At 40.5% G+C, this 23,960-nt stretch overlaps 1 long non-coding RNA gene across 1 annotated transcript in view; it reads right to left on the reverse strand.

Annotated features, from left to right (window-relative positions):
* The window catches only part of LOC132210010 (uncharacterized), an 84,238-nt gene that overhangs the window by 41,418 nt on the left and 18,860 nt on the right, over positions 1 to 23,960 (reverse strand). Inside the window, exon 2 of the long non-coding RNA XR_009446153.1 lies at positions 14,378 to 14,475. This is a non-coding gene — a long non-coding RNA (uncharacterized LOC132210010). The remainder of the gene's footprint in view (positions 1 to 14,377; positions 14,476 to 23,960) is intronic.

A 23,960-nucleotide genomic window follows, 5' to 3' on the forward strand; every position in this document is an offset into this window, starting at 1 on the left:
GGGAGTCTATAGTACATATCTCAGTACATGGTGGCCCTTGTTTAATTTCTAAGATCAACTCATATGGTCTCAGTTGTTTTATTTTGGATATCATCCCTCCTCATGGCTGTAATTGATTCTTTAACCAATAGTGCTGCACTCCCACCTTGTTATCTCTTTGTTTATACTGCCTAAAATCTCTAAATCCAGGTATATTGAACAGCCATCCTTGCCCTTCTTTATAGTAATGATCTCACGCTGCCTCAGTTCATTGGTTTTATTCATACTGCAGTTTTCTGCGCTGTATTTTTCAAACTCTGTTTTTGAGTTATCTGTCACATTTCTACTTTCCATTCCCTCATCTGAGTTTGACATCAGATTCCCATATCCCTGCCAAACTAGTTTAAAATCCTTCCCAACCGCACTACCAAATCTCCCTGCAAGATGATTTATCCCTGGTCTGTTAAGATATAGATTATCCGGTTTGTCCAGGACTCATCTTCTCCAGAACTGATCCCAATACATCAGAAATTTGACATCTGCCCTCTTCCACCATTATCCACCCACACATTCAATCATTTAATTGTCCTATTTTATACTTCTATCATATGGGACTGGGAGTTATCTGAAGACCATTATTGTAGAGGCCCTACCTTTTAATTTCCCACATAGCTGCCAGAAATTTGCTTTTAGGACTTCAACCCATTCCTATTTAAGTCGTTGGTACCAATGTAGATGACAACCTTTGGCAAATTACCTGCAGAATTACTGCTTTGGAATTTGAGTTACAGATTACTGCAGTTGGTCTGTTATTTCTTTTATCCAGGTACCAAAGGTATAACAGGTTGGCTACTTCAGAAATGCTTTTGTGATATCATGATAATAGAATCTCCCATCACTATTGCTCTTCCATTCTTCTTCTTCCTGATCACTGGACATTTGAGCTGCAGATGGTGTCATCTTAGCTCTGGATGCACGCTCCTGAGAAAATATCACCCTTACCGGTATCCAAGATTAGCAAGATAGGCAGACTCAAAGGACTCCTGCACTGACTGCGTGGTGGTCACCGATTTGCTTGTTGTCTGTAAGCTTCTAACCTCCGGTATGACAACTTCACCAAATGTTTCCCCAATCCTTTGCTTTGTGAATGCATTATAATAACTCAAGCTGTCATTCAAGCTTCAAAACCCATAGCTCAAGCTCATGTTGCCAGAAAAATTTCCTGCAGATATATTTGAGACCCATGTGGTGGCCATAATTTCACGTAATATATGCTATATACTCCACTTGACCAAGCTGACCTACCATCCTGTAACTTTAAAACTTTATTACAATGGTAATCATAGATAAATTTACCAGTACACACCAATCACACCTTCTCCTGTACTGAGGAAAAATCCAAGTAAAGGAGAAAGCTCCGACTGCAGACAACCCTCACACTCTTTTCAGGCTGCCAGACTACTCCCCTTTCTAAGTGATGACAGTTCATTTTGCAGTCCTTGCCAGTCGTTTCAGAACCTTTTAAGTCATGCTTGCTTATCTCCTTTAAAGCTCCTCAAAATCTTATCCCTCACCAATGTTATTGATAACAATATGAGCACATGAATGATATGAACCACCGTCTCGGGCTATCAATCCTTCCCCTTCAGAATGCTTTGCTGCCCTTCAGTGACATCCTTGATCTTGGCACCTGAGAGAGAACACATTATCACGAAACTACACTGCATTATCAGCATCGCTCATCAGTTGCCTGAATTGTAGAATCTCTTGTCAATACCAATGTTCTACTCCACATCCTGTTGTGTTCCTCCTCCATCACTACTGTTTTACTTGTCTTCCTCATGCCATGCCTATCCTTCCTCAGTCACTATTGCCTTTCTCATCTTCCTCCTGCCATGCCCCTCCTTCACACTACAATTGTTTTTCCAATCTTTCTTCTGACGAACCCCCTCTTCTGCCATACAACTGTGTGATCTATGGTGGCATGGGCTTGGCTCTGACTGTTCTTCCCAAAAGAACAATCATTCTTACTAATATTCACAACTGAATACTGGTCGGTGGTAAGATTCACTTGGGATTCTGCGTAACACTATCTGCCCGATTTTTATTTGTTGCCTCCAATCACCTATTTCCTCTCTGCCTGAACACCTTTAACCATTCTAGGAACAACCTATCCAAGTAGCTCTCAGACTCACGTGCAAATCATGAATAAACAAATAATTTTTTTTAAGAGAAAAGAAGTTCTCACTACAATTGGAACACTCTTGAAAACAGTTTTGTATGTTTCTAAATACCTTTCTCCCTTCACACTCATGCATCTTCACTTCAAGATGTTTGATTCATTTAGGCTTATTTTTCCTTTCTAAACTGATTTCTTGATGTAGATGAAATTAAATGTAAGCTAACTTAAATGTTTACAAACAAATTTTAGCTTGCCATCTCATCTTGTACTGTGACATTACTTTGAGATTTACTTTATCTGGCCATGCTGTTCATTTTTCTTATACCTATCTTTTAATTGATTAAATGTTGTTTTCAATTAATTATTTTAGTTCTATAGATAGACACATGTAGAGAGCCTTCAGTAGGATGCATACCTATACCATGAGATGGGGTCCTGACTTGAAATCAACTTTCCTGCCCCTCTGATGCTGCCTGGCCTGTTGTGTTATTCCAGTTCCATACTGTGTTATAGCTGTGCCATGTCATGTTAACTCCATGCTGTTACAATTATACAGCTCTTTCTCAAGATTTCTTCCTGTTTAGGTGATGCTTAGTAATTATGCTCTGTTATGATCCTGGCTGATGGCACTACTGGACAAATCAGAACCCAGAATAAAACCTGACCTAATAAATAATTTTTGTTTTGTTTATTTATTTGAAGTGGTGGTTAGTCAGTGAAACATTTCACAAAAGCTGCATATGTTCTACTACTAGAAGACATATATCTATTACACAAAAGAAAGAAAATAAATACATACATATATAGATATAAAAAGTTCAGATGATCTTAAAATAAACATCAAAACAAACTTTCAGCCTGTTGCCCCACACCATTCATTACCCCGACTCAAATCCAGAGAGATTATACCCCTATCTCAACCCTTCAGATTTCCACTTCAATGAATCCTTCCAGCTTCTTTCCCAAGGATTATGGAGATAGTTTTAAGTTTCCTTTTTGAGTCCGCTGTCGCAAACTTTTCACAAATCTGAGGCCCAAATCTTTTTCAACTTTAACAACACAATAGATCTCAATCCAAACTCTCTTGACCTGGAAATTTCTCAAACAAGACACTTATACTGAGGGAAGTGGCTTGCTTGTCTTGACCCGAACTGAAAAAAAAACTCTTACATGAAGAGAAATTGAAAGTTGCTTCTGACCTCAAATCTAATGTTTTCTGAAGTGAACTGAAAGACTTGTTTCAGAGCTCAATCCTTGGTGCTTCTGAACTCTAGTGGAAACAAAGTTAATGGCTTTAAAGATAATAAAATGTGAGGCTGGATGAACACAGCAGGCCAAGCAGTATCTCAGGAGCACAAAAGCTGACGTTTCGGGCCTAGACCCTTCATCAGAGAGCTCTGATGAAGGGTCTAGGCCCGAAACGTCAGCTTTTGTGCTCCTGAGATGCTGCTTGGCCTGCTGTGTTCATCCAGCCTCACATTTTATTATCTTGGAATTCTCCAGCATCTGCAGTTCCCATTATCTCATCTTTAATGGCTTTAAACATGTTTTCATTGCCTGTCATAAACTCCAAAGTATAAACATCATTCTATCAACATCAGAAGGGACTGCATTCTTCTGCTTTCTGAGCAATGGTGGAATTAGGTTATTGCCCCAGAATAACTTGCTGATCTTTTCCTTTCAAAAGACTTCATAGAACTGAGGCACATCAATCAGCCTCTCTTTTTGAAACTGCCCAAAATCCAAACCAATGACAATAAATTAGATACCTTCTATCGTAAAAACTTAAAATATAAAATTGTTTTTAGTAACAGCTTCCGGTTTCAGGAAGCTTCAAGCCAACCCACATTCAACAAACTGCTGCAAAAACTCTGCTGACATTTTGACATTTGCAACAATTTCCACCACAGCAGCTGAGAGACGATCCATAACAAAGTAAAACAATCAATATCCTAAAAATAATAAGTTTTCCCCATATTAACAAACCTTTCAAAAATAGGTCCATAATTTTTTCCAAAATCTAACCAGTTCTTCCTTGAGCTACATACACAAAACTCAGTGGAAATTGTCAAACATTACCTCAGCTCACCTCACACTTTCAATAGCCTGCTCAGTCTCCTGCTGTTCACTGGCTCTCCTGATGTTCTTCTTTTTGGTCCAGTTTTACTGATGGTTGTTCTGCTCAGTGCCCTGCATGTCTACTTTAAGACTTCCCTTTCCTATCACTACATCTCTTGTTCTCTTACAGGCTGTCTCAGGCCTCCTTTATCAATTATATTTCTCATTATTTTGATCCTTCTCTTACTACCCTGAAGGACTGTTCTTATAACTGTTTATTTCCTGTTACTCCAACCACTCCTTTGCATGTCCCCTGATTTCTATCCCCATTCCACTCCTTTCTTTCCAGCAAACAAGTTTGAAACGTAAAAATAGATTTTGGGAGCTTCTATAAGTACGTAAACAGGAAGATAATAACAAAAGGGAACTTTTTGGGTTGTCTAGCAGGTGAGACCAGAAAATTCTACTAGGAATAAGGAAATGTGAGAGATATTAAATAAATACTTCTTGTGAGATTTCATTGTGTTATAAAAATATACACATACAACTAGGAGGCCCATTATATCTCCAGTTTATTCCGGCTTTTCAGATTTTGTTTGTAACTTAGTAGGGATAATGGCACTTATCCCTACTATTGTATATTTATTTTTTTAAAAACTGCACCAAGAATTTCTGCATTTATCATCTTTTCAGGCCATGTGTTTCAGACTCCACCACCGTCTGAATAAAAAATATTCTCCTACTTCTCTCAAACTTTTCTGTCAATTACTTTAAATCTATGTACCTGGTTACTGATCTCTCTGTGAAGGGGAACGGGTTCTTCTTATCCACTTCAACTAGACTTCACACAATTTTGTGAATGTCAGTCAAATCTCCTCTTAGCCTGTTCTGTTCCAAAGAAAAGAATCCCAGCCTACCCAATCTTTTATTAAAGAGTATATTCGTAGCTCAGGTTGTGGTTGCTTGACTCACTGACCTAGTTTGTTGTTCCACAGAGTAATATCATCAGTGCAGCCTCTGATGAACTGCTGTTGTATTTTCCCACCTGTTATTAAAACTCTGGTGTCCATTGAGCTGGATTTCCTCACTTCCGGTACTTCTTTGCAATGGACTATATATGGGGTCGAGCCCTATGTGTTCGTTGATGGCTTTCTTCATGGAGTACCAGGCTTCTAGGAGTTCCCGTGCTTGTCTCTGCTTTGCTTGTCCCAGGATCTTGGTGATTGGTGATGGAGGGTGGTGGTGGAGGGCTACTTTTAAGACTTGAGGCCTGTGACCAGAGATGTGCCACAGGGATCGGTGCTGGGTCCGCTGCTGTTTGTGATTTAAAAATTGATTTGGGTGTGAATATAGGAGGTATGGTTAGTAAATTTGTAAATGACATCAACGTTAGTGGTGTAGTGGACATTGAAGAAGGTTACCTCAGAGCAGAGCAGGATCTTGATCAGAGGGGCCAATGAGTCAAGGAGTGGCAAATGGAGTTTAATCTAGATAAATGTGAGGTGCTACATTTTGGTACAGCAAATCAGGGAAGGTCTTATATACCAAATGGGAAGGTCCTGGGGAGTGTTGCCAAACAAAAGGACCTTGGACTACAGATTCATAGTTCGTTGAAAGTGGAGTTGCAGGTAGATAAGATGGTAAAGAATGCATTTGGGACATTTGGCCTTTATTAGTCACTGCATTGAGTATAGGAGCTGGGAGGTCGTATTGCAGCTGTACAGGACATTGGTTAGGCCACTTTTGGAACACTGCATTCATTTCTGGCCTCATTGCTCCAGGAAAGATCTTGTTAAACTTGAAAGGGTTCAGAAATGATTTATAAGGATATTGCAAGGGTTTCAGGGTTTGGGCCACAAGGACGGGATAAATATGCTGGGGTTATTTTCTCTGGAGTGTCGGATGTTGAGTGGCAATAGAGGGGCTCAATTTAGAACAGAAATCAGGAGACATTTCTTCAGCCAGAGAGTGGTGGGCCTCTGGAATTCATTGCCACGGAGCGCAGTGGAGGCCAGGACATTAAATGTCTTCAAGGCAGAAACTGATAAATTCTTGATCTCGCAAGGAATTAAGGGCTACGGAGAGAGTGCAGGTAAGTGGAGTTGAAATGTCCATCAGCCGTGATTAAATGGTGGAGTGGACTCGATGGGCCAAATGGCCTTACTTCCACTCCTATGTCTTATGGTCTTATACAGGTGGTCTTATAATATCATGAGGGGCATGGGTTGGATGTGTAATCAAAATCTTTTTCCCAGGATAGGGGAGTCCAAAACAAGAGGACATAGGTTTACGGTGAGAAGGGAAAGATTTGAAATGGGCAACTTTTTCATGCAGAAGGTGGGTGATATGTGTATGGAATGAACTGCCAGAAGAAGTGGTAGTACAATTACTACAATTAAAAGGCACCTGTATAGATATATGAATAGCAAGAGTTTAGAAGGATATGGACCAAACACTGGCAAATGGGATTAGATTAATTTACAATATCTGGTCAGCATGGATGAGTTGGACCAAAGGTTTGTTCCCATGCTATACATGCCTATGACTCTAGTCAGATTGTTGTCAGGGCCAGTAGCTGTTGTAGTATCCAGTTCCTTTTGCTATTTCTTGACATTCTAACTTCATGTTCTGGTGATATGGAATTGAATCCCACCACCCAAATAATGAATTTGATTTCAAATTTTAGAAGATCTGGAATCAAAAAGCAAATTTTATAATGACCACGTAATCACAGTCAATTTCTTAAAAAAAATCTCTCTGGCTTACTATGACAAAATCCCATCTTCATGTTTATGACATCCTCCACCTTGTGTGGTACTACCATTATGCTAAATTGGACAGACTTTGTACAATCTAGCAACTCAAAATTGGGCATTCATGAGGCACCAAAGGTTTTCAATAGCAGCAGAATTGAATTCAACCACTATCTGTAATCTCATGGCCACATATTCCTCCCACTAGTCATTACCAACAAACTGTGAAAGCATAATGAAAGAGTTCAGGAAGGCATGCCAGGAGCAGTACCACCTAAAAATAAAGTTTCAACCCTGTAAAGCCCTACTGCAAGACTGCTTCCCTGCCAAAACATTGGAAGCAGCAATGCAAATGACAGGGCTAAGCAATCAGATAACATCAGCGTAATGTGATAGCCTGCCACATCCAGTCATGAATGGTGGTGGTCAATAAACAATTAACAGAAGAAGGTGACTCATAAGTATTTCCATCCTCAAAGATGGGGGAGCCCATCACATCAATGCAAAAGTTAGGGTTATAGGATTCACAGCAATCTTCAGCCAGAAATGTCATGTAGATGATCAATCTCAGCCTCCTCCTGAGGCCTCCAACATTGTAGATGCCAGTATTCTGCCATTTCAATTCGCTCCTTGTGACATGGTGCACTGGCTGAAGGCTTTGAATACAGAAAGGCTATGGGCCCGACAACATTCTGGCAATACCACTAAGGACGTGCTCCAGAAGTAGATGAGCTCATAGCCAAGCTGTCATAGTCCGGCTACAAAACTGGCATGTCCCCAGAAAAAAACAAGCTAAATCCAAACCAGCCATTTATCAGTTTACGTTTGATTATCAGCAAAGTGTCAGTCGGGGTTGTTGACAGTCCTACTGAGTGATGCGTTCAAAGGAATAAATGAAAACAAAATAAAGAAATGCAGATGCTGGAAATCTGAAAAAAAAATTGCTGGAGAAACTTAGCTGGTCTGACACAGGATTTTGAAGAAGGGCCATAGAGTCATCCGGCATTCCCTACATCTACCAGCCTTGGCCTTCAACCTGACAAGCGCACACTGCACCTGGACTCCTGTTATTTCATTTTTGAAGGCTTCCCATTTTCCAGCTCTTCCTTTACCCATGAATATCCACCCCCCCAGTCAAATTTTGAAAGTTCTTGCCTAATACCATCAAAACTGGCCTTCCTTCAGTTTAGAACTATAACTTTTAGATCAGGTCTAGTGTTTTCCATAACTATTTTACTGAAATATTAACTCTGCCTTCTTACTACAGGTGCTGCCAGACCTACTGGGTTTCACTGGCAAAGACTCTTAATGACACTCAGTTTAGGTGCTCTGTTCCTGACTTCATTACAATCTTATTATAAGTATGGACAAAAGAGGTAAACTTCACAGGTGAGGTGAGAGTGACATCCCTTGACATCAAGGAGCATTTTGACCAAGAGTGGCATTAAGTATACCGAGTAAAACCATTAGTTGGTGTCATATCTAACAAAAGGAGGATAGTTGTTGTTATTGGAAGTCAATTATCTTGGTCCCAATGCAGCACTACAGGAGTTTCTCAGGGTAGTGTTCTAGGCCCAAATGTCTTCAGCTGACATGTTCTCCATGAAAAGGTCAGAAGTGGGGATTTTTGCTGATGATTGCATAAAGTTCAGTAACATATGCAGCAACACAAATTCTGATGCAGTCTGTGTCCATAAATCGCAAGATCTGAACAACATTCAGGCTTGAGCTGAAAAGTGGCAAATAAAATTCGTGCCACACAAGTGCCAGGCAATAACCATTTCCAACAAGAGAAATCCTAACCATTCACCTTTGATGTTCAATGGCAAAACAATTGCTAATTTCCCACAATCAACATCCTGGGGTTACAATTGACCAGAAGTGAACTGGACCAGCCATATAAATAGTGTGACCATAGGAGAAGGTTAGAGACAGGAAATTCTGTGACCAGCAACTCACTCCTACCTCCTCAGTGCCTGTGCACCATCTACAAGCCACAAGTTAGGCATACGTTGGAATACTCTTCACTAACCTGGATCAGTGTAACTCCCATATTAGTCAAAAAACTTTACACTGTCCAGGACAAAGTAACCCACTTGACTGGCAACCCATGACCCACTTTCAACACACTCTCTCTACCACCAAAGCACTGTGGCAGCAGTATATACCATCTACAAGATGCACTACAGTAAATCACCAAGGCTCCTCTAAAGGCACCTGCCATGTAGAACTACAAGGGTACCACATATTAAGGACACTAGCACCTCCAAGTTCCTTCCAAGCCACACACTATTCCTGATTTGGAACTATATCACCATAGCCGCATTGTTAACAGGTTAAAATCCTGGAACTCCCTTCATAATAGCACTGTGGGTATCCACATCTTTCCAGGGCCGTTAGACTTGGACAATAAATGCTGTTCTAGTCAACAAAACTCACAATTCATTAATGAATAAAAAAGGATATTTTCTGTGTATGTAAAAGGAAAAATAAATAAGTGAATAAGTTTGGTGAGGGGAGAAGGAAAATTAAGTACAGCAGCAAAAGCTTGTAAATCACAAGTGATTGTGGAATGAACAGAAAGTGGGATACGAAAGGGAGGATTCAATTTAAGAACACCTTCACATACAATTGATTCACCCTTGCTGCTAGACACACCATTACCATAGAAACAGCATTTCCAAGATTGATCAGAACTCCATAGAGTTTAGAATGTTTGGTACACTTCCCTTCTCTGGTAAGTTCCTGCTGCCTCAGACTGCAAGAGAGAAGGGAATACGTCAATATTTTCTGCAGTTTGTTTGGGCAATGTGGCCATCATGCTTGAAAGCTGACAGTTTATGTAAAGCATGAGGTGAGTGTGTGTGTGAAATTTTGAACATTGCCAAGCATGGAAGTGTGAGATGAAAAATATGAATGTTGGGTATGAATCCTGATTAATTGAATGATTAATTGAAATGATTGGTATGTGAGTGACTGGGGTATGCTGAATTGAGCACCAGGTGTAATTAATGATCCAGTTTGCAGGAAATAACTTTTTAGCATGTGTTTACTGAGTTTCACAACTGGTGTGAGGTTCTTAAATTTCTTGCAGCACTGTATTCAGGTGCTTGGAAATAAACTATTGGCATTTACTTCCATGGTAATCTCTTCTCATTGCACTCTCATAATGTGTCCAGTGGGCTTCCTGCTTTCCAGCTCTTCCACTGACTTCCATTCTAGTGTTGTTGACATATGCTGTCTCCTATGCTCAACCGCTGTCTCTTGCTGCCTAGCACTATTCCAAATTACGTCTGCACCAACAACCACAATGCATCTTCCCTCTGCTTCAGTACGTGCAAGCCAGCTTTAAGTTGTTATAGTCTGCGAGTACGATGCTGATGAGTGCAGTCAATGAACAGTCTGATTTGTGCTACCTGCACGGCAATCATAAAATATCACGTAGATATTATGACGATGACAGTGTCATGGGGAAAAGAATTCCAATTTAGATTCTCTCTCTTTTAAAGAGAACTGTTGATAGTTACATACAAAATGTTTTGGTGCATCACAATTACTAGGCTAGTTAGTCACCATTCTGGCAATGAATAATGATAAACTAAAGTGATTTAGCACGGCAGCTTTAACAAGGAAGGATCACATAATGCGACCATATCTTTTATGGTTATTGCCTTTCAGCTTACAAGGCCCTTAACTGTGCTGGGAACAGTTGTGACTGAGCTTAAGGAAAGAACTTTCCGTGGTAAATGAGACACTCAGATGAAGGAATAGGTTGGATAACACAGATAGAATCTGCACAGGTATAGATTGAGTGAACAAAAAAATAAAAAAGGTCAAGGATTATCATGTCCCAACCTTCAGTAAACCGGTAGTAAAACACATTTTGGGTAGTGGAATCAGTTTAGGCTTCAGTTTACATTTTAAAGCAGCCAACATTATTGCGTTTATCTGACTTTTTAAAAAACATATGTTTAAACAGCTCTCCATGCTGATTTCCCAAACTGCACTCTCCATAATCTTGGCCTTTTCTAAAACTTTGTAGCCCATATCCTAAATCACACCAAATCCCATTCATGCCTTATTCCAGGACTCATTGACCAACACTGACTCCCAATTTAGCAATGCCTAAATTGTAAAACTTCCAATTATGTTTACAAATCTTTCCATGGTCCTACTCCTCACCTATATAGTCATTCTCCAACCATGCAAACCCACTTCAGCTCACACCCAAGACCTCAACATTTTTCCCCAATCAAGACTCATGCACATCCCTGATCTTAATTATTCCACTTTTATCTGACAAGGCTCTAAATAGTGAAATTCCCTCTCCAATCATCGCCATATTGCTATTTTCCCTTATGATACTCCTTAAAATCTACTTCTTGGTCACCTCCCATATCTATGCTGTAGTTCACAGCCAAAACAGAAAGGAGAGTTCCTTAATGAATACTTTTTTTCAGTATTCATATCTGAGAGGGACCTAGTTGTAGAGGAGGACAGTGTGAAACAGGTTGGTAGGCTAGGGGAGGTAGATGTTAGTAAGGAAGATGTACTAGGAATTTTGAGGAAGTTGAAGATAGATAAGTCCCCTGGGACAGATGGGATTTATCCAAGGATTCTATGGGAAGCGAGGGAAGAGATTGCAGGGCCTTTGGCGAAGATTTTTTCGTCCTCACTGTCCACAGGTATAGTGCCAGAAGATTGGAGAGAGGCAAACGTCATTCCCTTGTTCAAAAAAGGGAATAGGGATAACCCTGGAAATTACAGGCGAGTTAGTCTAACATCAGTGGTGGGAAAATTATTGTGAAGGGCTGAGAGATAGGATTTATGATCACTTGGAAAGACACAGTTTGGTTTGAGATAGTCAGCATGGATTTGTGAGTAGATCATGCCTCACAAACCTTATTGAATTCTTTGAAGAAGTGACCAAACACGTGGATGTCGTATACATGGATTTAAGTAAGGCGTTTGACGAGGTTCCCTTGGTAGGCTCATGCAGAAGGTAAGGAGGCATGGGATAGGGGGAAATGTGGCGGATTGGATTCAGAATTGGCTGACCCTTAGAAGACAAAGGGTGGTAGTGGACAGAAAATATTCAACATGGTGCTCAGTTACGAATGGTGTACCACAAGGATCTGGTCTGGATCCCATCTATTTGTGAGTTTTGTAAATAATTTGGATAAAGGAGTGGAAGGGTGGATTAGTAAATTCGGGGATAATACAAAGGTGGATTGAGTTGTGAATAGTGCAGAGGGCTGTTCTAGGTCATAAAGGGACATTGATAGGACACAAAGCTGAGCTGAGAAGAGGCAGATGGCGTTTAACCCCGAAAAGTGTGAGGTGATTCATTTTGGTGGGACAAACTTGAAAGCAGAATACAGGATTAATGGACAGGTTCTTGGCAGTGTGGAGGAGCAGAGGGATCTCAGGGTTCATGTCCACTGTTCCCTGAAAGCTGCCACCCAGGTGGATAGTGTTGTTAAGAAGGCATATAGTGTGTTAGCTTTCATTAATAGAGGGATTGAGTTCAAGAGCTGTGAAGTTATGCTCCAGCTATACAAAACCCTGGGTCAGCCACATCTGGAGTATTGTGTCCAGTTCTGGTCACTTCATTATAGAAAAGATGTGGAAGCGTTGGAAAAGGTGCGGAGGAGATATACCAGGATGTTGTCTGGAATGGAGGGAAAGTCTTACAAGGAAAGGTTGAGAGAGCTAGGGCTTTTCTCTTTAGAATGACGAAGGATGAGAGGTGACTTGATAGAGGTGTACAAAATGATCAGAGGTATAGATAGAGTGGACAGCCAGAGACTTTTTCCTAGGGTGGAGGTAGCTATTACGAGGGGGCAATGTTTTAAAGTGAGGTAGAGGTAGATATAGGGGAGACATCAGAGGTAGGTTCTTTACTCAGATAGTGGTCGGGGTGTGGGATGAATTGCCGGAGAGGGTACCTGAGTTGCCCTCATTAGGGGCATTTAAGCAGCTATTAGATAGGCATATGGATGATGTATAAGGTAGGGGTGGAGGTTAGATAGACCTTAGGATTTGGGTAAAAGCTTGGCACAACATCATGGGCCTTTGGTGAAGATTGTGCTGTACTGTTCTATGTTTTATATGTTCTAAATTTAATTTGATAACATTGCAATGAAACAAATTGGCATGTTTTACTAAACTGATATGCAGATAGTTGTTGAAATATGTATCTACATGTAGACAGTGCTCCCAACAAACTGAAATCTGCACGTTTTATTTTGCCACAGCAGAAGTTAATCTAGAAACTGAAAAATGGAGTACAGTTTTGTGCTGGGCTACAGAACTCACATTGTAAAGACAGAGCATGCTTGTATTGAAAGGCTAAAGGATGGCCCAGTCCAATGCAATTCAATGGAAGCTTATGCAAAAGCACCACATTTTTTGATAAGGCACTTATCTAACCTTCCAGATTTAAAAGCTCAATCATTTTAGATCATAAATACTGCTCTCATTTTTGTTTGTTTTGGATCCAATGGCTAGTATTGATGTTGTGCATCATTTAATCTACCCTGCCTTTCTCCCAGCAGTGGCCTTCCCTTTGGTTCTTTCTTCTTGCCTCCATTCCCTACTCATCTTCTTTCCTCTGCCTTCGCTTAAAAACTGATAATCATCTGTAAGACTGTCATATCTGATGAACAGTTACACATTTTTCTGTCTCCAAAATTGTCAATTCTGCTGAGTAACAGGCATGTGACACAAGTGCCAGGCAATGACCATCTCAAACGAGAGAATCCTACGACAGCTTCTTGACATTCACTGGCATTGTCATTGCTTGAGTACCCAACTATCAACATCCTGGGGTTGCTATTAATCAGGAACTGAACTGGAATTGCCAATATAAATGCTGTGGATGCAGAGCAAGTCAGAGGCTAGGAATCCATCTCCTGCCACCTGTTGATATTCAATTGTGTTAACATCACTGAAAACCCTGTTATCAGCATCCTTGGAGTTACCATTGACCAGAAACTCAACTGGATTGTCACATAAATGTAGTGGCTATAGGAGCAGATCATTGGATAGGAATACTGCAGCGATTAACTCACCTCTTGACTCCCCAAAACCTGTCCACCATTTACAAGGCACAAGTCAAGAGTGTGTTTGAATGCTGTCCATTTTCTTTAATGAGTACAGCTCCAACAACACTCAAGAAGCTTGACACCATCCAGGATTAAGCAGCCTGTCGATTTTGGACTTGTTCCCAATCACTCTCTCCACCACTGATGCAAAGTAGCAACAGTGTATACCATATATAAGATGCAACACAAAAATTCATCAAGGATCCTTCGACAGAACCTTCCAAACCCATGACCACTAATGTCCTAAAGCACAAAGGCAGTCGAACATGAGAACACTGTTACTTGCAAGTTTCACTCACCATCCAGATTTGGAAATACATTGTCATCCCTTTCCTGTCGCTGGGTCAAAATCCTGGAATTTCCTGCCTTGAACTGCAATCGGAGAAGCCCACATCACCTGGATGAATATAGAAGAATTTCTACTATTCTTAGTTTTATCTTACAGATTTTCACCATCAACAATATTTTGTCATTTTAAAAAATCCCTCAATTTCTGCCAGGATTTTCTTGAAATTTGGTCACACATATTCAAGGAAAGCAGGTAGAATGGCTGCAAAATTAAAATTTTTGCTCATTAAACAGTATTAAACAATGACAGAAACAATGCAGATAGGTAGATCATAGCTGATCAAAATCTTAATTTTGACAGTGATACATCAGGTTTGAGAGGCAGAATGGCTGACACCTGCTTTTATCGGTATAATTTTACCACAGTCTTTTGGATGCCAACTGTACAGAAAAAAGTAATTTCTACATTGCCAGCAACAGGACGAGAATGGCCATTTTATCACATGGCCACCCAATTGGGCTCACTGTCTAATTAAACAGCCTGCCAAGCTACAGGCTAGAAATGTCAGAATGCCTACAGGTAATAAAAATAATAGAAACTCTGGAAATCCCTACGGCAAGTCTTTTGGGTCATAAGGGCTATCTTCCTGGCTCAAAGTTCCCTATTTGAAGCAGGGAATGAAATCTCCAATGTTTCCATGGACGGTAATTGCTTCTGTGACGTAGACCTCAGTGCGCAGACCACAATTTCAAACTTTGTGAAGGATATGAGACTCAAAGGAATTGAAAATGATGAGGACGATGGTGGATAACTTCAAAAGAACATGGATAAGAGTAGAATGGGCCAATAGTTGACAGATGTTCAAAGTGGAGAAGTATGCGTTGATACACTTTAGTAGAAAAAACACAGAGAGACAATATAAAATGAAAGGGACAAAGCTAATGGAGTTGCAGGAGCAGAAGGAACTGATTTTCAATGTGTTTAAGTAATTGAAGGTGGTAGGACAGATTAAGAATATGATTAATGAAAGCATGGATTGTGCACGGCAAATAGCTTACCTCCTCACTCCCCACATACTGTTCACTACTTACAAGGCACAAGTTAGAGATATGATGAAATAAACACCAGTTGTCTGAATGGGTGAAAATTCCACAACACTCAAGTAGCTTGATACCATCTAAGACAAAGCACACCACCCACCACCTATGTATCACTTCCTTCTTTGCCAGCACATCACAGTTGTTGTGTATACCATGAGATGCACTGCTGCAATTCATCAAGTCTGCATCAGCAGCACCCCATTGTAGTTGTGATGTGGAGGTACCAGTTTAGCACTGCGGTGGACAAAACCTCTTTGTCAACACACACACGCCACACACACAGGCAGAGAGATCAAAGGATAATACAACTGGTGTGAGTTGTATGATCCTTTGATCTCACTGCCCTTTGTCTCTCTACCAATAGACTCTGTGTCTGTGTGCTGTCTTCTCACTGCACTTGATTGAATGGCTTGTACTCCAAAAGCTTGTGATTTCAAATAAACCTGTTGGACTATAAACTGGTGATAATGAACTGTGGAGCTGGAAGAACGCAGCAGGCCAGGCTTTGTTATCTCTGAGCCTGGCCTGCTGTGCTCCTCCAGCTCCATGTTTTGTTATCTCTGACTCTAGTATTTGCAGTCCTTGCTATCTCGGACTATAAGCTGCTGTTGTATGATTTTTGACCGTACCCCACTGTAGTGATTATAAGGAGGCCAGCCAACTGGACCTCAGAATATAAATTCCTTGACTGGACCAGATTAACAGCCTCAGTCAAGGAGACTTGGCTGACATAAAAGGATATTGGGACCCTGAATGCCTGACTTGGTGAGAAGCAGTGTTTTGTCAAAGGCTAAGCATTTGTAAATAAAGGGTGATTGGTGATGGGTTGCCAGCATCTTAAGTTATTTCACCACAAGCCCACAAGCTTGAACTCCTGGAAAGAGAAGGCAAATGGGCGCATGGCAATGGCAACAAGCCTCCCTGTTAATTGCACATCTTCCTGTTTGCATTGTCGCTGCTCCAGATTCAAGAATTTACAACCAAACTTCACCATAGACTGGAAAACATTACTCACTAACACATTCTTTAGCATAAGTAGGAGTTGCCTGTTACTCACAACTTGAGAATAAATAGTTGTTTTTTAATTGAACTGATTGATGCATTTTAAAAAACCCAAAGTCTGGCACAATTTGTTATGAAACATTAGAATGCTTTAAGACTTTATAAATGCTGAACCATTTTACACAGGTAGCTTTATATTTCTGGTTTGAAAGAAGTATCTGGTTGATTCTGGAGAACAAGTTCATTCATTATCCTTCACAATGCTTTATAATTGTTCAGATGTCCACATCATCTTCAAAATAGGCAGCACAAAGCCAGTTCTCAACATGTGGCATAGACCATTTATCAAGGGCACATATTTTGGGGTGATTCTATTGTCAACATTATTCTGGACGTATTTTGCAGTATACTGCTCATAGAATATCAAAATGTTTGTGGCTTACAAAGTTCTTCTCAAATATTTTGTGGAGAAAGTTTGGTGAAGGATATCCCTGAGTGGAAAGGTAAATTAGGAGCAGGATAGTGGCAAGAAAACAAATAAAGCTACAAAAGAGAAGTCAGGCTCAGGAACAAAATACATTTAATAAAAATACTCTTTAGAATTAGTAATTGAAAGGAAAACATCTAAGGCTTAAGGGTGCCAAGAAACCTTGCCTTCTCTCTTAAACACCACTGAATAATATTCTTGTAAGGAACCCCAAGACAGCTCTCACTAAAAGATCAGACTCCTGTGAACAGTTGTAATCAGAAAGCTGCTTGAAATTCAATGTGGAGCTGGAGAAGCACAGCAGGCCAGGCAGTATCAGAGGAGCAGGAAAGTTGACATTTCGGGTTGAGACCCTTCTTCAGAAATGGGGGAGGGAGAAGGGAGTTGGGAAATAAATACACTGAGGAGGAGTAGGGCTGGGAAAGGTAGGTGAGATGGTGATAGGTGAGGGCAGGTAGGCAGTGGTGGGGATTGGTCAGTGAAGTGGGAGGAGCAGACAGGTGGGAGAGAAGATGGACAGGTTGTCAGAGATAATGAGAACTACAGATGCTGGAGAATCCAAGATAACAAAGTGTGAAGCTGGATGAACACAGCAGGCCAAGCAGCATCTTAAGAGCACAAAATCTGACGTTTTGGGCCTAGACCCTTCATCAGAGAGGCAGATGGACAGGTTGTGTCAGGTCAAGGAGGTGGGGATGAGAGGCAGGGTTGGTCATGGGATGAGGCTGGGGGCGGGGACAAGGTTTTGAAACTGGTAAAGTCCATATTTATACATTTGGGTTGTAGGCAGTTTCCAGGAGGAGTAGCACCTCATATTCTGTCACGGGAGCCTACAACCAAAAGGTATTAATGTGGACTTTACCAGTTTCAAAATCTCCTCAACGCCAGCCTTAACCCATGACAATTTGAGCTACAGGGAAATGCTGAATAGGCTGAGGCTATTTTCCCCGGAGCATCGGAGGCTGAGTGGTGATCTTACAGAAGTTTATTAAATCATGAGGAGCATGGATAAGGTAAATAAACAAGGTCTTTTCTCTGGGGGAGGGGAGTCTAAAACTAGAGAACATAGGTTTAAGGTGAGAAGGGAAAAAATTGAAAGAGACCCAAGGGGTAACTTTATCATGTGGAGGGTAGTGCATGCATGGAATGAGCTGCCAGAGGATGTGGCTGCGGCTGGTACAATTATAACATTTAAAAGGCATCTGTATGGGTATATGAATAGGAAGGATTTAGAGGATATGGACCAAATTCTGGCAAATGGCACAAGATTAATTTAGGATATCTGGTTGGCATGGATGAGTTGGACCAAAGGGTCTGTTCCCATGCTGTACACCTCTATGTCTCTATAACTAAAAAAAAGAAAGTAAATGGGAGCAGATGAGCCCTGGGTAAGTGTGCACTTAGCCCCAATGGCATCTGGAACAGAAGTAACATATACTGTGGATAAAGGGAAACCAGTGGGTTTACTGTACTTAGATTTTCAGAAGGCATTTGATAAGGAAAATTATCAGAAGTTTGTAGAAAATAAATTTTTTTAGTGTAGGGGTAGCATTTTTTGTGCGGACAGGGCATTGGATGGCTAACAAAACATGGAGAGTAGTCATAAATCAGTAATTTCCGGGTTGGCAACTTGGATATATTTGGATTTAGGGTCCACAGCTTGATTTGTAAATGTTGAAGACACAAAGATAAATTAAAAAGTATATTGTAAAATGGACACAAGGAGGCTACAACAGAATTTGGTACAGGTTAGGCAAGGAGGCAAAGATCTGGCAAATGCAGTATAATGTAGAGAAATGTGAAATTGTTGATTTTGGGAGTAAGAATAGAAAAGAAGCATATGATTAGAATGGTGAGAGATTGCAGGGCTTTGGGGTGTAAAGAGATTTGGGTGTCTAATTAATTAAATTGCAAAACTTAGTATGTAAGTACCGCAAAGTAATTAGGAATGTATATCCTTACGCATTATAATTTATTGCTGGGCAATTAATACAAACAAAGAAAAGTTATGCAGGGTATTGGTGAGGTGACTTCTGGAGTACTATATACAATATCGCTCTCTCTATTTAAGGAAGCTTACAGATGCGTTGGAGGCAGTTTGGAGGAAGTTTACAAGACCGATACCTAGACTGGGTGGAGTGTCTGGTTGATGTAGAAAGGGTGTTTTTATTGTTGAGAGACTCTAGAACTTGGTGGGTGAAGGGCACTGTTTCAAAATAGTGGTTCTCTGCTTAAGACAAAGGTAAGGAATTGTTTTTTCTCTCAAAGCGTTGTACGTCTTTGGAATTCTATTTCTCAAATAGCTGTGAAGCAGAAACTTTGAATATTTTGAAGGTAGGTAGATAAGCAAAGGGGTCAAAGGTTTTCAGAGGTAGATAAAAATATAGAGTTGAGGTTAAAATCAGATCAGCTATTATCTTATTGAACGATGGAGAAAGCTTGAAGGGCTGGTAGCCCACCCTGGATCCTATTTGTTTGTTTGTATATACGACCCTATTCTGATGTAGGTATACCTTGTGGAAACTAGCTTCACTACACAAATAAGATTTTAGACTTACAAGTGCAGATAGGTGCTCTAGTGTGATTGTATTATAGAAACTAATGTTGTTTCTGCTCAATTTGGATTCGGCAGCAAGCATATGGAGGGTGCTGTTGGGTCTTAAATTTGGGGTAAATCAGAAGCTTGGCACTCAGTCAACTTGTTTGTTCATGTCACCTATATTGTACAGGATTAACCTACTAATGCCATGCAATCGAGCCTTGCTGCTCTCAGCCACTTGAAAAGGCACCTTGAACAAACGACCTGGACCCACGCTGGTGGTAAGTAAGTCTGCAGTTCTACAGTTAAAACAGTAGAAGGAAAGGCTGGTAACTTAATCTTGCAATACTCGATTTACCTCTTCATTTTTCCACAGAAGGCAATCATGAAACCAAACTGCTTCTTTTGTAAAGGTGAACAAAGATATTCGGCGGGTAGGCAAAAGTATGGAAAAATTAAATCAAAGAGTGTATGTATTTAAGTAGCTTCTGTGATCCTGCAAAGATCTAAGACAGCATCTTAAATACACATTACTAGAATGTTAACCTGAGAGACTGAAAATGCAAATAATCATAATGAAGCTGAACTTTACAAGATTGTAGGTAGTTGCATGACCCTTTTAAATAACATAACAGATATTTGAGACATTGAAAGCAACATTTGCTAACTGAACAGCATGTTCAGAATTGGATCATACCAGACAGACAGGTATACAGCGAAAACAGAAATTTCTGGTAAAGCTCAACAGGTTTGGCAGCATTTGTGGAGAGAAATCAGAGTTTGCATTTTGGGTCCAGTGGCCCTTCCTCAGAACTGCTGCCAAACTTGCTGTGCTTTGCCAGCAGTTTCTGATTTCCAGCAACTGCAATTCTTTCGGTTTACTTTAACAGGTATGGAAACCAATTACCTTGAGCAGGAGATGGAGGAGATACTAAACGAGTATTTTGAAACCTGTTTTACAGTGTAGAAGGATATGGAAGATAAAAAACATAGGGAAATCGATAGCGACATCGTGCAAAAATGTCCATCTTACAGAGTAGGATGTGCTGGGCGTCTTTAAACTTATAAAGGTGGAAAAATTCCCAGCACCTGATCAGGTGTACCCTAAGACTTTATGGGAAGCTATGGAAGTGATTGCTGGGCCCCTTGCTGCAATATTTGTATCAACGATAGAAAGGGTGAAGTGCCAGAAAAAGAGAGATTGGCTCATGTGCTGCCACTATTTAAGAAAGGCAGTAAGGAAAGTCCAGGAAACTATAGACCAGTGAGCCTGATGTCGGTCGTGGTCAGGTTGTTGGACGGAATTATGAGGGACAGGGTTTATATGCATTGGGAAAGACAAGGGCTGATTAGGGATAGTCAATATGGCTTTGTGCATGGGAAGTCATGTCTCACTAACTTGATGGAGTTGTTTGAAGAAGTAATGTAGTGGATTGATGACTGCAGAAGAGTGGACGTGAGCTATAAGGACTTTAGTAAGGTATTCGACAAGGTTCCTCATGGCAGACCGGTTAGCAAGTTAGATCACATGGAATACAGGGAGAACTAGCCATTTATATACAGAACTGGCTTAAAGATATAAGACAGAGGGTGATGGTGGCGATGACAAGGAGTAGAGTTGGATGAACACAGCAGGCCAAGCAGCATCATAGCAGCAGGAAAGCTGATGTTTCGGGCTAGACCCTTTTTAGACCGGAGGCCTGTGACCAGTAGTGTACCAGAAGGATCAGTGCTTTTCATCATTTACATCAGTGATATGGATGTGAACATAGGAGGTATGGTTAGTAAGCTTGCAGATGACACCAATAGTGGAGATGTAGTAGGCAGTGAAGAAGGTTACCTTAGAGTACAATGGGATCTTGATCAGATTAGCCATTGGGCCAATGAGGGGCAGATTGTGTTTAATTTATATAAAGGTGAGGTGCTGCATTTTGGAAAGGCAAATCACTTGATGGTAAAGTTCCGAGGAGTGTTGCTGAACACAGACCTTGGAAAGCCGGTTCATAGTTCCTTGGAAGAGGAGTTGCAGGTAGATAGGACAGTGAAGAAGTCATTTGGTATGCTTGCCTTTATTGTACAGTGCATTTTGTACAGGATTTGGGAGGTCATGTTGCGACTATATAGGACATAGGTTTGACCACTTTTGGGATATTGTTTTGCAATTCTGGTCACCCTGCAATAGGAAGGATGTTGTGAAACTTGAAAGGGTTCAGAGAAGATTTACAAAGACGTTGCCACGATTGGAGAGTTTGACCTCTATGGAGTGGCTGCGTAGGCTGGGGTTATCTTCCCTAGAGCATCGAAGGCTGAGTGGTGAACTTACATAGGTTTATAAACTAATGAGGGGTATGATAGAGTACATAGACAAGGTCTTTTCCCTGGGGTGGGGGAGTAAAAACTCGAGGGCATAGGTTTGAGGTGAGAGGGGAAAGATTTTATACAGAGGATTGTGCATGTATGGAATGAGCTGCCAGAGGAGGTGGTGGAGGCTGGTATAATTACAATGTTTAAAAGGCATCTATATGGATGTATGAATAGGGACGGTCCCATGGGATATGGGCCAAGTACTGGCAAATGGGACTAGACATATCTAGGATATCTGGTCAGCATGGATGAGTTGGTCCAAAGGATCTATTTCCGTCCTGTAAATGCACACAGTGGGTATTTAAACAATCCTTAGTGGTTCAATGACAAAAATAATTTCTGGCTGCTTGAACAGTTGAGGTGTCACCTCTGCATACTCAGATTTTTGCAATGGCATGAATTCTACTGAAGCACATTAATAAAATCAAACCAACGGTATTATTTTGTGCTCCTGGTTTTCACACATTGTGAATGGGATTTGTAGATGTACCAAACATTATTCAACCTTCAGCACTGGACTTTTCACCCCTGCTTCTTCACTTGTGTGCAGAGTTCAAAATCCAACAATGTCTTCTGTTCCATGTAAGACCCCAGCTTTAAAATCTATTATAATTTTGTCTGGCAAAAGGGTCAAAATTTTGGGTGCAAGGGCAACAATTCATAATTTGCCCATTCCTGATTCTATTGAGGGAAGCAGCATGCAAACATCATGCTGCTGTCACTTTCAGCTCAGATACTAGCACTGAATAAATCTGAGAAGACAGCGTATGGTCAGTTCTGCCTACGGTGATTTGTTACACACAAATTGACTACAGCAAAGACAAGTTTAAAGGATAACTAATGCGCCAGCTGACTTAAGGTGGGTTTGCAAGTATGTACTGCTACTGGAGGTGACAACACCAGTGAAGTAGCACGTGGGCTAATGCTGTAGAACATGTGCAATGAAATGCTTGGTGAAGATGTAGGCTTTCCAAACAGTTTTTTTCCAGACTAATGGAATTATACAGATCCAATTTGGCACTGGGCGTTGTGAAAAGTCAGGAATTCTTTGTCAGTGTGGATGTAATGGCCAATTTCATAAATGCACTTGGTGCCTTCCAATCATACAACAACAACTAGGATAACAGTGTGTTGGAGTATCAGGCCAGGCAAAGTATCAGAAAGGTAGGCGCAAAGGTACAAATAAATAGTTCAAAAATATTAATTCATTGACACCAACTGTGGCCAAAAATGTTCTTAAGTGATGACACCACCTTAGTAATTGTTAAATTCCCATCAACAGAAAGCAATCTAACAGTTTATGGAATACTGAATAGGGGGAGGTATTGACGTCACAGTAATATCATTGAATGAGTGACACAGAGAATGAAGTTAATGTGCTGGAGGCATGACTTCAAATCCCATCATAGCAACTGTTGAACTACAAAGATAGTCTTAGTAATGATGCCATGAAATGATCATCAATTGTTGTAAATATCATCTCTTCAATAATGCCCTTGAAGGAATGAAATCTGATATTCTTATCTGACCTGACTTGTATGTCATTCCGTACCTATGGAAAATGGTTGACTCTTAGTTGTTCTCTGAAATGGCCTATTAAGCCACTCAATTCAAAAGTAATTGCGAATTGAAAATAAATAAGTAAATCACCTTGCTGGTGACGCTGAGTCCTATGAAAATCTAAACAAAACCTACATTTATGTCTCCCCACTAATTTTACTTGAAAAATTTAATGATTTCTTCTCTCATTCCTATCCCTCACTTCCTTATCTTGAATAATCTCTAATTCCACATTGGACATCTGTTTGCATGACTCATGAAGACACTATTTGACACAATATAATGAGTGAGAGGATAGAGGAGAGAGAAAGTGAGTGAGAATTTGGGAGTGAGAAATATTAAAAACAGTCATATTTCAAATCTAATGAAACACATGGAGGTTGATATTATACTCGCCACATTCTATAACTGGTGGGATTGTGTGGGAGAGGCAGATGTGTAAAAATCACATATTACAAAAGGTAATCTCAGTCTATTGTTTATATATTTGCTACCATTTTTGTAGCACATGTTACATTCTGCATTGGCATCCAATCTTGGA

Source organism: Stegostoma tigrinum, chromosome 9 (assembly GCF_030684315.1).
Source record: "Stegostoma tigrinum isolate sSteTig4 chromosome 9, sSteTig4.hap1, whole genome shotgun sequence".
Taxonomy (NCBI): Eukaryota; Metazoa; Chordata; class Chondrichthyes; order Orectolobiformes; family Stegostomatidae; genus Stegostoma; species Stegostoma tigrinum.